Raw genomic sequence first — 15,309 nt, forward strand, 5'->3', positions numbered from 1 at the left:
CCAAGTTTAAAATTAAAATGTTATCACAAGTGGCATTTCCCATCCCATTTCAAATGTAGAGCACGGCGAGAAGTCTCAGGAAATTAAAATATTGTCTTTAAAGCCCTCCTTTTATGGTGATGTGAAGGAAATTGCAGCACACTAGCATTTATCCAACTATCAATTTTTTTATAGTCTAAAATATTTGCCAACATTTTCCCCATGTGAAATCTATTCTATGAAATGATTAAAAACAAACATCATGTGCACTATACGTTGGAGATGCTTTTAATAACTTGGAGTCAGAGTAAATGATCACCAGGGATCAGAGTTAATACGGGTTGAAAGGATGCCCTTAAAATCCTGACAGTGGCCTTGTATTAAGCTTGTGGTTTACATGCTTTTTTCTGTACTGAATTGCTAAAATAAACAGGCATTCCTCCAGTTAATTGTGTGTGAGTGTATGTGTGCATTGCATATTCACACATTCCATATTGCTTCTGAAACATAATTTTATGTAAATGATTGTAAAAAACAGAAATCTAAGCTACCTCAGTACTGTTATATAATCCGTAACAGATTTGCCAACCCGAAAGCCTAATTCTATCGTAAGACCTAAATTCATATATTTTATAAAATATATGATATTGATGTTGTCCATAAGCTTTTTTTGATGTGATTCCACCTTATACAAGCCCAGTTTTTATTGTAGTCTTTTGTAATAATTTTGTATAATGTAGTCTCTTCGAAAGCGAGACCAGCACCTATTCGTTTTTAAGTCCCACTACATAGCACCATACGGCATGTTTCATTGCTACTTGAATCTTTTTAGAATGGATCAGGATGTCCCAAAAATCTTAGAAGCTGTACTAATCTCAGCAGTATAAATACTATATACTTATAACACTATTATATAAATGTTTAATAATTCAAACTTCTTTTACAGTAATTTAGTTTTTGAACTTTTAATATTAATTTTTTCATATTTAGTTTTTTTGTTTTAACATTTGGCTTCTTCAGAGGAACTGCAACCAAACTTTAAATTACAGATTTATTATTCAAGAGTCACAAAATTCTATGAATATAAAAGAAACTTATCTAATTGAACTTTCAAATCATAGTTTCATAAGTTTATACATAACCTTTATACATCTAAAGTCATTAATGCTTAAAACTGTACTGTGACTTTTGAGCACCCCAAAAGTCTGGTTGTTAAATTTTTTTCTACATTTTTAATCTCCTAACTATGTTTTTTTTTTTTTTTTGGTGGTACCCCCAGCACACAATTTTCCCAGTAAGTAAAAGCCTGTAAAATACAATTTCCTTGCCAGTTAATGTTCCATACACTCTAATTGTGAAAGCCACTGTATTTAGTGACAAATTTAATCTTCAATACTTGGAAGAAGGCAACATGGGTTAAGATTAAAAAAGAGGACATAATTGTTGAGTTCTAGGTATCTTCATGTTTTTAAAACAAAGGTTCTGGAACTGATGTTCATGAAACAGGTCAGCCCCTCACTGAACCCGTTCTGTTGTGTTGATAAATTTCTTGTTAGAAGTATGGCAGGAAGCAAAGCAAAGCGATTATAGAAAAACATGTGCTTTAGCAGCAAAATGGTTATTTGAGCATGTAGTTTTCCTCTTGGGTGTCCTTCAATAGGCCTATGTTGAGTCGAAGGGAGCCAAGATCATAAACCAGACATAAAGAGCTCTAAGCACAGGTTTAGAAAATGGAAGCTTCTTGGAACCATTTTCTATTTGGCAGAAACAAACCCTGACTCAGCCTTTTCATTTTTCCACATAAGTACCCTGAATTCTCTTCCTTATCCAAGGTGTGGATCTTTCTGGAAAGACCTCTAGCTGAAGTTTTTTTATGTCTTCAAGAATTAAAGGTCACAGACTCTTGTTTCTAGACAACAAGGACAGTTCACTTTCTGGGTGTTAATGAAAATCCTTCTATCTTGAATACTTCCTAAGAATACTTAGAGTATTATAACAGTCATGAAAAGAAATGATGAAAATACAATCACATATTATGGGTGGAGGGCAGCAGGGTGCGGTGTATCACTTCTCGGTCTAGATGACACTTCAGAGTCCCTTCTTTCTTTCTGAAACTGTCATGGGCTTCAGACTGTGGACTCTCCTTTCCTGTTCTGAGCTGCTACAGTCAATCCTGATATGGTTTGGATGTTTGTCCCCTCCAAATCTCATGTTGGAATGTGATCGCAATGTTAGAGGTAGAGCCTAGTTGGAGGAGTTTGGGACACTGGGGCAGATCCCTCAAGATGGCTTGGTAGCCTCCCCACAGTAATGAGTGGGTTTTTGCTCTATTCCTTCACACAAGAGTTGGTTGTTTAAAAGAGCCTGGCACTTCCCCCCTCTCTCTCTTGCTTCCTGTCTTGCCATGTGTATTAGTTTGTTTTCATGCTGCTGATAAAGACATACCCAAAACTGGGAACGAAGAAAGGTTTAATTGGACTTACAGTTCCACATGACTGGGGAGGCCTCAGAATAATGGTGGGAGGCAAAAGGCTTGTCTTACATGGCAGCGGCAAGGGAAAATGAGGAAGAAGCAAAAGTGGAAACCCCTGATAAACCCATCAGATCTTGTGAGACTTATTCACTACCACGAGAATAGCACAAAAAAGACCAGCCCCCATGATTCAATTATCTCCTCCTGGGTCCCTCCCACAACAAATGGGAATTCTGGGAGATACAATTCAAGTTGAGATTCTGGTGGAGTCACAGCCAAACCGTATCATGCTGCTGCTGGCCCCTCCGAATCTCATGTCCTCACATTTCAAAACCAATCATGCCTTCCCAGCAATCCTCCAAAGTCTTAGCTCATTTCAGCATTAACCCAAAAGTCCACAGTCCAAAGTCTCATCTGAGACAAGGCAAGTCCCTTCTGCCTATGAACCTGTAAAATCAGAAGCAAGGTAGTTACTTCCTAGATTCAACAGGGGTACAGGTATTGGGTAAATATAGTCGTTCCAAATGGGAGAAATTGGCCAAAACAAAGGGGTTACAGGGCTCATGCAAGTCTGAAATCCAGCTGGGCAGTCAAATCTTAAAGCTCCAAAATGATCTCCTTTGACTCCATATCTCACATCCAGGTAATGCTGATGCAAGAGGTGGGTTCCCAAAGCCTTGGGCAGCTCCGCCCCTGTGGCTTTGCAGGGTACAGCCTTCTTCGTGGCTGCTTTCATGGGCTGGCATTGTCTGTGGCTTTTCCAGATTCACAGTGCAAGCTGTCAGTGGATCTGCCATTCTGGGGTCTGGAGGACGGTGGTCCTCTTCTCATAGCTCCACTAGGTGGTACCCCAGTAGGGACTCAGTGTTGGGGCTCCAACCCCACATTTGCCTTCTGCACTGCCCTAGCAGAGGTTCTTCATGAGGGCACCACCCCTGCAGCAAACTTCTTCCTGGGCATCCAGGCATTTCTGTACATCTTCTGAAATCTAGGAGGAGGTTCCCAAACCTCTATTCTAGACTTCTGTGCACCTGCAGGCTCAACACCACGTGGAAGCTGCCAAAGCTTGGGGCTTCCACCCTCTGAAGCCACAGCCCAAGCTTTGTATTGGCCCCTTTCAGCCATAGCTGGAGTAGCTGGGACACAGGGCACCAAGTCCCTAGGGTGCACACAGCATGGGGACCCTGGACCCAGTGCATGAAACCACTTTTTCCTCCTTGGCCTCTGGGCCTGTGATGGGAGGGGCTGCTGGGAAGTTCTCTGACATGGCCTGGAGACATTTTCCTAGTAGTCTTGGGAAATAATATTAGGCTCCTACTACTTATGCAAATTTCTGCAGCCGCCTTGAATTTCTCCCCAGAAAATGGCTTTTCCTTTTCTATCGAATAGTCAGGCTGCAACTTTTCCCAAACTTTTATGCTCTGCTTCCCTTATAAAACTGAATGCGTTTAATAGCACTCAAGTTACCTCTTGAATGCTTTGCTGCTTAGAAACTTCTCCCACCAGATACCCTAAATTATCTCTCAAGTTCAAAGTTCCACAAATCTTTAGGGTAGGGGCAAAATGCCACCAGACTCTTTGCCAAAACATAACAAGAGTCACCTCTAGGTCCCAATAAGTTGCTCTAGGTCCCAATAAGTTTCTCATCTCCATCTGAGATCACCTTAGCCTGAATTTTATTATCTCTATTGCTCTCAGCATTTTGGGCAAAGCCATTCAACAAGTCTCTAGGAAGTTCCAAACTTTTCCACATTTTCCCATCTTCTTCTGAGCCTCCAAACTGTTCCAACCTCTGCCTGTATCTTTGAGTATCTTTTCTTTGAGTATCTTTTCAGCAGCACCCCACTGTAGTGGTACCAATTTACTGGATTAGTCAGGGTTCTCTTAGAGGGACAGAATTAATAGGATATATATATATATATAAAATAGGATATATATTATATCCTATTATATCCTATATATATAATAGGATATATATATAATAGGATATATATGACATATATATGTGACATATATATATATATATATATATAAAATAGGATATATATATAAATAGAGAGAGAGAGCTCTAAGCACAGGTTTAGAATATTTATATCCTAAAGGGCTAGGCCCATCTCTCCTTTTCAGGTTTTTCTGCCTGCTTTATATTCACTGGAAGCTGATTAGATGGTACACACCAGATTAAGGGTGGATCTGCCTTCCCCAGCCCACTGACTCAAATGTTCATCTCTTTTGGCAACACCCACACAGACACACCCAGGATAAATATTTTGTATCCCTCAATCCAATCAAGTTGACACTCAGTATTAACCATCACACCATGTGACATGCCTGTTCCTCCTTTGCTTTCTACCATGAGTAAAAGCTTCCGGAGGCATCCCTTGAAGCTGAGCAGATGCTGGTGTCATGCTTGTACAGCCTGCAGAATCATTGGCCAAATTTAACCTCTTTTCTTTATCAATTACCCAGTCTCAAGTATTCTTTATAGCAACACAAAATAGACTAATACAGACACCTTGCTAGGTTTGCTCTCCTATAAGTCATGAGGTGTAATGGGACTTTTATTCCAGTTTTCCCTTCTGCCTCAGAACACACACACACACACACACACACACACACACACACACACACGCGAAGAGAGTTTTCTTGGAAAGAAGAAAGGAAGAAAACATTTAATTCTCATTAGGACCTAAAGCTTTACAACTACACAAAGTTATGAGCTTCTATTGTGTAAGAACGTTATATCATTTAGTCATTGAAATAATCCCTTTTATAAGTCAAAAACAAACCAAAACAAAATTTAAAACCCCAAAATGCAAAGAGGATGAGCAATTGTTTGTAGTCCAGAAGCTGGTGGGTGGCAGGTTTGTCTAACTACAAAGCCTTTTTCCACTACACCCCTGCTGACCCACATGAGAAGCAGAGAGATGGTGACAAAAAAATAGAGATTTCTATATTTACCAAAGCCTGGAAAAGTTGGTACCACTTATGGCCTCCTTTTCTAGACTCTTGACTAACAGACAGCTTTCCTTTTTTAATGTCCAAGGGTGGAGTTCTTTAAACCTTTTCGTTACTTCATAGTCCAGATCATACTAACTGTGTCTTCTAGAACGTAATGATACAGTTAGATGAGGGTATATTACTAATAAAAGAAAAAAATGAAGGGGAGAAGAAGAAAAACAGTTAGAGACCATTTGATTATTCTTGAATAGGATTGACAAACACTTTCTGTAAAGGGCCAAGAATAAGTATTTTAGTTTTTGTGTACCAAGAGGTAAAATTGAGGATATTGTGTAGGTACTGATATAGAAAGAGAGAAAACAAATTTTTACAAACATTTTATTGATGAAATTAAACATAATAATAATTGAATACTTAAAATATTAGCTAGTAAATAAGAAGAAAATTTATTCTAGTAATGAAAAGGATGAAATCATTTTTGGGTGGGTAACATTTTGCTTAATTGTTGTTCAAAATTAGTTTTCCCTGTCATCAAATTGATCATAAATGCGTATTGATAAAAAGCATTCTTAGCATCTAGGTTATACTGAAAGAGATGGGAGGCTGGATTTGACCTGCAGCCTATAGTTTGCCTACTTCTGCTGCAAAATCTCATGTGGATATTCACATCTCATGGAATCTAGGAGAAACCACTACTGTGTTCTCTTGATTTCCCAAGTCCTCACCTGAAAGGTCATCTTAAGGAAGGACTTATCAAAATTTTTTCCTGGGATACTTCTGTCTGCACTTTAAGGATTATGGATAAATGGCTTGAGACACTAGGAGAGAGGAGTTAGAAGCTGTCTCAGTGAAATTTCTATAAGATGTATCTGAAAAAAATTACATGAGTTTTGAAAATTACTCTATGTGATCATATTTGTTTCCTGAAGCCTGTGTCTTAAATAAAACCAAAGTCAAAAGAAGATTCACCGTATTGCTAAGTAAAGGAAGCCAATTTTAAAAGGCTACATGTTGTCTGCTACCAACTGCAGTCATGAGCCACTTAATAATAGAGAGATGTCCTGAGAAATGCATTGTTAGGCAATTACGTCATCATGCGAACATCGTAGAGTGATTTATGCAAACCTACATGGTACAGCCTACTACACACCTAGGCTACATTGGTATAGTCTATTGCTCCTAGGCTACAAACTTGTACATGTTACTTTACTGAGTAGTGTAGGCACATACAACACAATGCTAAGGATTTGTGTATCTAAACATGTGTAAACTTAGAAAATATCCAGTAAAAATACAGTATTATAATCTTATAAGACCACCATTGTCATATAAGTAGTCTGATGTTGACGGAAGTGGTATAATGTGGCGCATGACTCTATCTGACACTCTGGAAAAGGAAAAACTATAGGAGACTATATACACATATATATGTATACATATATGTGTATATGTATATGCATAGTCTATATATATACATATATGTGTATATGTATACACATAGTCTATACATATACATATATGTGTATATGTATATGCATAGTCTTCTATATATAAACATATATGTATATATGTATATACATATACATAGGAGACTATATATGCACACACATATATGTATACATATATGCATATATGTATACATATATGTGTATTTTTCTCATGGAATGCTTCACAAGTTTCCATGTCTTCTATGCACAGGGGCCATGCTAATATTCTCTGTATCATTCCAATTTCAGTATATGTGTTGCCAAAGCAAGCACTAGAGACAATAAAAATACTAGAAGTTGCCAGGCATTGGGCAGGGAAAGAGATGGCTGGGTGGAACTAATAGTAGTGAACTATTCTGTATGATACTGTAATGGTGGATACATGTCATTATGCTTTTGACAAAATCATAGAGCTATGTAACATGAAGAGTGAACCCTAACGTAAACTATGGACTTTAGTTAATAATAATATATCAATACTGGTTCAGTAAGAAATGTACCACACCAGTGCAAGATGCTAATAATAGAGGAAACTGAGAAAGAGGGGAGAGGAGTGTATGGGAACTCTCTGTACTTTCAGCTCAATTTTTCTGTAAGCCAAAAACTGCTCAAAAAAATCTATCAATTAAAAAAATACATATATTTATGTGCCTATTCATCTGCTACTGTGCATGCAAACAAGCAAAGTTAGCAGGAATAACTGCTGCATTATGTAATCCTTTCTAATATTTTTTGGTGTCTATTTTATTTATTAGTAAAGAATTACCTTGAATATGGTGAGTGTTAGCAATTATGAAGCTATTATTATTTGTTGCTGTATACAACATTGGTTGTATCCCTATCTTACACAAACATGACAGATATTTTAGCTAATTAACCTATAATTGCAGGGTTCCTACCAATGTAGGCAACTGCACATTAAATACCAGTTCACAGTCTGAAGTATTTAGGATCTAATGGCAGAAAAGCTCCACTTCCTGGCTTTCTTTTCATTGTTTCCAGTAATATTATTTGATGTTTTTATTGGTGGTAGACTTTGATTTTGTATCATTAAAATTGGATAGAACATATTTTATGGAATTTTACTTGAAAGAGACTAGTTGAAGCAGAATAGTCTATACAATTTATGAACATGACTTAGAAATCTTGTATTCATGTGACAGTCTCATTCACATTTAATCTTTAAATCAGACATTCACAACAGAATTTTAGAGCATTCTCGCACACACTGGTGATATAGTCTAAAGACAAGACGACCTGGTTCTCCACAATGATGAGTAAGCAGCAATTAACTCTTCTCGTTACATAGCTTTATGAGTTTTGCCAAATGCATAATAACATGTATGCGCCATTACAGTATCATACAGAATAGTCCACTGCTACAAAAATGCCATGTGCTCCACCTAGCCATTTCTTCCTCTGCCCAACGCCTGGCAACTTCTGATATTTATATGGTCTCTAGTGCTTGCTTTGGCAACACATATACTAAAATTGGAATGATACAGAGAATATTAGCATGTCCCCTGTGCAGGGATGACACGGAAATTTGTGAAGCATTCCATAAAAAATTATATATATACATATATATATATTCTCTGTAGTTTTTTCTTTTGCAGAGTGTCATATAGAGTCATGTACCACAATTCTATACCTGTGTTGCAGTTACTTTTACAAGACCTTGGAGGACGTGTACTGACCACATGCCCAGATCAGGCTTCAGTTCCCTCAGGTACATTCCAGTCTCATGATGCCATCATTTGCTAGAAAGTGGCACAGAGTATTAAGAAGGCAGCTCTAGAAGAAAAAGCCTTGGGCCAGAATCCCAAGAGACACTTAGAACCTCTATAACTGGAAATATAAGATGATTCAAATACTTTTGAGTTTTAAATGGGCATTTATGTCTTCAGAAAACCCTGAGAGGCTTACTTGGGCCACCATTCATAGATCCCCCCTATGGAGAAGGGTTAGGAGCTACATATACTCCAGCCCTCACTCTTGGCTCTTAGATATGTCTTCCCAGAGAGGGCATGCTTTCCTAATCATGTAGAAGCAGCATGGGCTAGGCTAGCATCACCCCTGTTGATGACCCAAGGTATAGTCTGTTCTCACACTGCTAATAAAGACATACTCGACACTGGGCAATTTATAATGGGCTCACAGTTCCACATGGCTGAGGAGGCCTCACAATCATGGCAGAAGGCAAAGGAGAAGCAAAGGCATGTCTTACATGGCGGCAGGCAAGAGGGTGTGTGCAGGAGAATTCCCCTTTAGAAAACCATCAGATCTCATGAAACTTATTCACTATCAAGAAAACAGCATGGGAAAGACCTGTCCCCATGATTCAGTTACTTCCCATAGATTCCCTCCTGTGACATGTGGGAATTCTGGGGGCTGCAATTCAAGATGAGATTTGGGTGGGAACACAGCCAAACCATATCACCCAAGGAACACATCAATGATCACTTCTCACACATTTTCACTGGAGCACACATGCTGAACTCCATGAACTGTGGTGTTTTCATTGGTCAAATGGGGATAAATGTACCACCACCTTGGAAGCCTCCTGTGAGGATTAACTGATTTGACATGTGAGTGTTCAATAAGTATAAGCAGGTCCTATCCTACTCATAGCCTAGAACTTTCACAATGATTAAAGAAGCATGTAAACCGGACCTCATAGGTCCTCAATAGTGGATACCTTTATTGCTGATAAAATTTAATTAGATTTATCTCTCCCACCCTACATCATTCTGGTCCAAAGAGCAGGAACTCTGTAGAACTAAGTTTAGTACCAAAAGAGATTTATTGAAGTTATGCCATATTCTAGGCATTAAAAAATACTACTATTCATTACTTAATCCTTAAAATTTCTCTTTGAGGTTACTATTTTATAGTCTCCATCCAGATGAGAGAATTAAGCAGCTTCAAAATCATGAATTTTAACAGGAAGGACAAGAAGGAAGAAGGAGAAGAAGAAAAAAAGAGGAGGAAGAAGAGGAAGGGGAAGAAGAATGAAATTAATATGTACTCTTAGAGTAACCTGTTAATCTAAATTAATTTGGTTTATTTGAGTATATACCTAATTTTCGAGTGATTTGTAGGGTTTCAAATGGTGTTAGCAAATTAGTAGATGTTTAATATAAACATCATAATAAAAAACATTTGTTAAAACATATGGGAATTTTTAAGGGATACTCTATATTGCATTTTATATTAATATTATATTTTTAAAATAAATTTGTAATGTTCAAAAACATATTTTTCTCTAAACAAACAAATAATACAAAGTTAACTTCTTTATAATTCTATACCTATCCTGTAGTTACTATAGATTACCACTGACACAAAAAATTTTTTCCATACTACTATTTAATACAAGAATTGGAACAGACTATTGATCTAGTTTTAACAGATTTAGTGTTGTAGGTATTTTGTGAAAAATGATTTCCATCGATCGAGAGATTGCTTTTCCCTCAAGGGAAATGAGCCCCTGTCTAAGGTACCAACCTCCTCATAAATAGAATTTGTAGGGAGTTCTTATTCCCCTCCACGAGGATGGCATGCAGGTTTATTTAAATTGTGATTCTTTACTAAAAGAAGATTTCTCACCATTAGTTAAACACAAAACACTCAGAACATGATATCCTGAGTTTTCAAGTGCGGTGACTTTCCAATGTTGTTTTTTTTGTTTGTTTGTTTACACACTTGGGAATTTTAAGAAAAATAAAACTACATGAAGACTATTTTTTCACAGTGGGGGTATTATTTTCACAATAAAAAGTTATCCATATTATTCCACCTTAGAAAATTTGAGAATTACATTTTATAATTTTTATTGTATATCAGTTTAAAAATTCTTGTTAATGGGGGAGAGAGATGGGGTTGTGTGTGTATGTTCAATGAATCAGTACAAGCTTCTGGTATTATCAGTCTAAGTCTTGGGTGGTGTCTACCTCCTTGCTTCAGAAGAGGCAGCTCTGATGGTCTCCTCAAGTTCCTTGGCCAGACCCGGAAGCCTGGGCAGTGTCACCTTCATAAACAGGTCTGTTCTCAAGAATTAACTTGCTGCTTAGTGTGACAAAGAGGAAAATGAAAAAAAGGGGGTGGGGGAGGGCACAGATGAAAATTCTCTACCTCTCTACCTACTCCTTTCACCATCCTCAAGGGCTCCTGATACACCAGCCGATAGATCTACACTATCATTTCTGATAGTTTTAATAACTCAAATGGGCTGAATTATCTATTCCAAATATCTGTACAATAGGGTTTCTCAATTTCTGCACTGTGGACATTTTGGGCTGGATAATTCTTTGGTCTGGAGTAGGGAGGGGCTTGGGTGCTGTCCTGTGCATTGTGGGATGTTTAGCGGCATCCCTGGCCTCTACCCACCATCTGTTCCTATTCAATAGCCATGAGTAGACTTATGGGCTTAGTTAACTCATATGACTCTTAATCAATGGATCAGTTGCCTGCATCCAAATGTGCTTCTGAGTATTTACTTATTTATGTATTTATTTTATTATTATTATCATTTCTAAATACACCAGGGAACTCTGCCGATTGCTGAAGGAGCTTTGGAGATATCAATAAAAGAAAATGATCTAGCACAATTGCATGGGCCTGACCAATAAGAACATGCCAATACGCATTCAGAGCCAAGCTCATCAGCTTGCTAGGGCACTCAGTCTGGAGGCCGTCTGGCCTACACAGAGGCTGATGTCTTAGTGGAAATCAGGCTCAGAGTCAAGTGCAGCACAAAAAGCCAGGGAGAATGTTCTCCTGCAAGTTCATCTTTACATGATAATAACAAGACTTAATTAAAAATCACTGGTATTTTCTCTATTTGTTTCCTAGGCAGAAAGCTCAAATACCAGACTGTCTGGTTCAAAATTGAACACCTGGCAACCCTAATGATTTGGTTTACACAGTGATTTATATTGTGTGGCAGATTCAGAAATGTGGCGTCAGTGGGGGTAGGAGTGGCGGAACACAGACAGATTCAGGAGAAAAAGACCTTTCCTTTCATCTTTATATGTTTAATTGGGTTAAAAAATGTTTCTCAGGAAGAGGAAATGTTTTCACCTATTATTCCATTTTATTATAGGCATGTCCATCTCTTTGTCTTATTATGTTTCCGCTTTTTGCCTTCAGTGCTAATTTCCATAGCTTTAACAGACTCTGATGTCTACCAGATTTGATTTTGGTGTTCCTGACATAGGGCTCCGTCCTAGGTCTGTGAAACAGCTACCATGTTTCAATCACTGTGGCGATATGAGTGTGTGGTCTGGAGCCAAATGGCTGTTTGAATTACAGCTCTACTATTTCTCAGCTGTGTAGATGAGACACTTAATCTATTTTTGCCTTAATTTACTCAGTCATAACATGTGGTGGTAGTGATGGTGGTGGTGGTGGTGGGGAAATAATATCTGTTTGTGAAAAAAGTTTAGCCTTGGCACAGTGGCTCATGCCTGTAATCCCAGCACTTTTGGAGGCCAAGCTGGGAGGATTGCTGGAGCCCAGGAGTTCAATACCAGCCTGGGCAGCAGTGAGACTGTCTCTAATTTAAAAAAAAAAAAAAAAAAAAATGAAAAAATTTCTTGTGAGAGTGAATGGTCTCACCCCTAATATGTGTGGGTTTCAGGATAAGAGTATAAATGGAGCCTGAATACTCTATCTAAATATTTCAAAATTATGAATTCCCCCAACAAGTTGCTGAATAAACTGTGTGTTGTCTGCCTGCCTTGACAAACATACCTTCAACATTTAAAGGTCTGGGTTTAAATGTAGAATTCTGAGGCTCCTCAGAGTCCCATGTTGGAATGTGGTGCCCTGGGGAAAATGGACCTTAGCTCTAGGCCTGGCCCTCCTCTCTTCCCAAGCTCTTCTTCATACTGCAAGGGCCTCCCAGATGGTGCATGAAGATCCTGGCCCATATATTCAGCTACATCCACATCCCTAGCAAAAAGGAGGCTAAGGCCATTCCTCAGGCCTAGGGCACTGCCCCTGGAGGCAAGACCAGTGGAAGATGCCTGGAAAGGCCCTGGAAGTAGCTTCAAGGCCATTTTGATAGAGAATTCTGGGGGCCTGAAAACCTAGAGCCAAGGGGTGGACCTTGGCTCTGGATAGGCAAGTCCCCTTGATCCAAGGTATCACTGTAAGAGGAAGGGCAGTCAGAGGAGGGCCAGAGCTGAGCCTTCTAATGCGCAAGGCCCAGAGTGGAGTGAGGAGCAATGCTGGGATTAGACACCCAAATCTACTGAATTAGCAAAGTCCAAGCAAAGTACTGCAAACAAGGTCTGGCATATTACAAGCAACTGATAAGTGTTACTTTTATTATTAAGCAACTACTGGATGTCACCTTTTAGCACTGAGGATGTAACAATGAATAGAAAGTGATCACTGCTCCGGGATCTGTCACTCTAATGTTAGGCATCTGCACCAACAGTTTGGGCTACCTGCTGTGACAGGGATATGGAAGTTTGTTAGGTGGAGAATAAATGGAAACCCCTACCTCCCTGGAAGGTCAAGGGAAGGTCTTACAGAGGAAGCCATGGCTGAGCTGAGATGTGAACGGTGAATATGAGTTTAGCCATCAGATGACTGGTAAAGGTGGACAGTCCAGTCAAAGACAACAACTTACTGGATACATGGAGGTCAGAAAGAGCATGGCATTTGGAATAACTAGAAGAAAAATGTTTGTTTTGTGCAGAGGCAGGGTATTTAGGAGGATGGCAAGTAATGAGGATGGAGAAATGGGCGAGGAAGTTCAAGATCGTGAATGGTGAGAGTCATTTCCTTAGGGAGCTTCAGATGTCACAGTGAACTTCCACATAATTCAGCATATCTGCTGCAGAGGTAGCTGAGAAACCAAGATTAGGACTTCAGCTGGACATTGTTGGCCTGCAGGCTCACAGGGCATGGGGAGCAAGTTCACATAAGGCAGTAGGGAAGAGGAAGAAAACTGCACACATCCAGGGAGATTTGAGTGCCAGAATTCTGGAAGGCTTTCTTCCAGAAGGCCCTCAACCTAACTGCCATGCCTCCTCTCCCACTTTGTTATTTAGCTACCTCTTATAGACTCATCCTTCAGAACTTAGATGAAGCATTACACCTCCTCCAGGAATCCCTTCCTAAATTCTCATTGTAATTCAGAAGACATTCTTTTGTATTTCTGCAGTGTCTCAAAAAGTAGATTGCATGAGACTTATTAATTCATTGGTCAGTTTTTCTAGAAGAGTGGTTTTTAAACTTTATCATGAATTCTCCAATGATTTAGAGGGCTTGTTGAAACACAGATTTCTGAGGCCTATCCACAGACTTTCTGATTCAGAAGGACTTAGAATTTTCATATCTAACAACTTCCCAGATGAGGCTGATACTGCTAGTTTAGGGACCACACTTTGGGAACCACTGAGGAAAGAAGTTTCACAAGTCAGAGATTTACAGTGGAGGTATTAAGCTTTTCTCAAGTTAGTTTATCAGAAGCACAAACCATCACCCTCTACCAATCATTATAGTGAAGACCACTTCATTTCAGTTTATGTACAAAAACTCATCTCCACAGTTATGCCAAGTATATGAAGACAAAGAAACAATATCAGGAAAAGAGGTTTTTTTGGTTTTGAATCCTTAGCCCCTTACATAGTGCCTGAAACATATAAGAGGCAGTGAATAAATGCTCATTGAGTGATTACATAAAGAGGTGAATGGGAGGCCAAGGCGAGCGGATTACGAGGTCAGGAGATCGAGACAATCCTGGCCAACATGGTGAAATCCCATCTGTACTAAAAATACAAAAATCAGCTGGGTGTGGTGGTGCCTGCCTGTAAACCCAGCTACTCAGGAGGCTGAGGCACGAGAGTTGCTTGAACCCAGGAGGCAGAGGTTGCAGTGAGCCGAGATTGCACCGCTGCACTCCAGCCTGGTGGCAGAGCAAGGCTCCATCTCAAAAAACAAAACAAAACAAAACAAAAAACCTGATCATATATCTTGGACATTTCAATTTCAGTGTACTCCAGCAGATTTCTGACTGACCACATCTGCATCTCCATGACTGAAGGTTTTCTAGAACTGTAGAAGGTCCCTTTGCACAAGGCAGGCTGAATGTGCTGGGGAATTAATGTTTTCTAAAGCAGTCCTCAGCCTGGGCAATACAGTGAGACTCTGTCTCTACACAAAAATTTTTAAAAATTAGCTGGGCATAGTGGTGCATGCCTATAGTCCCAGGTATTCGGAAGATCACTTGAGCTCAGGAGTTTGAGTTGGAGGCTTTGGTGAGCTACTTTTGGGAGTTGGAGAATAACTACTCCTGCTTAATTGCCCTTCGGTAAAATTTTGAGGCATGTTTTACACAATGTCCCAGAAATGCGCAACAGCATTGAGCTCTAGTTGCCCCAGCAGTCACCTGCC

At 39.2% G+C, this 15,309-nt stretch overlaps 1 protein-coding gene and 2 non-coding genes across 9 annotated transcripts in view; 2 read left to right on the forward strand and 1 right to left on the reverse strand.

Annotated features, from left to right (window-relative positions):
• The window catches only part of MACROD2 (mono-ADP ribosylhydrolase 2), a 2,107,194-nt gene that overhangs the window by 1,059,648 nt on the left and 1,032,237 nt on the right, over positions 1 to 15,309 (forward strand). The window lies entirely within an intron of this gene.
• Positions 7,067 to 7,173, reverse strand: LOC112130457 (U6 spliceosomal RNA). The gene has a single exon (XR_002912720.1). It is a non-coding gene; the product is annotated as a U6 spliceosomal RNA (small nuclear RNA).
• LOC112130447 (U6 spliceosomal RNA) lies at positions 8,362 to 8,468 on the forward strand. The gene has a single exon (XR_002912712.1). It is a non-coding gene; the product is annotated as a U6 spliceosomal RNA (small nuclear RNA).

The sequence above is a fragment of the Pongo abelii genome, chromosome 21, assembly GCF_028885655.2.
Source record: "Pongo abelii isolate AG06213 chromosome 21, NHGRI_mPonAbe1-v2.0_pri, whole genome shotgun sequence".
NCBI classification, from domain to species: Eukaryota; Metazoa; Chordata; class Mammalia; order Primates; family Hominidae; genus Pongo; species Pongo abelii.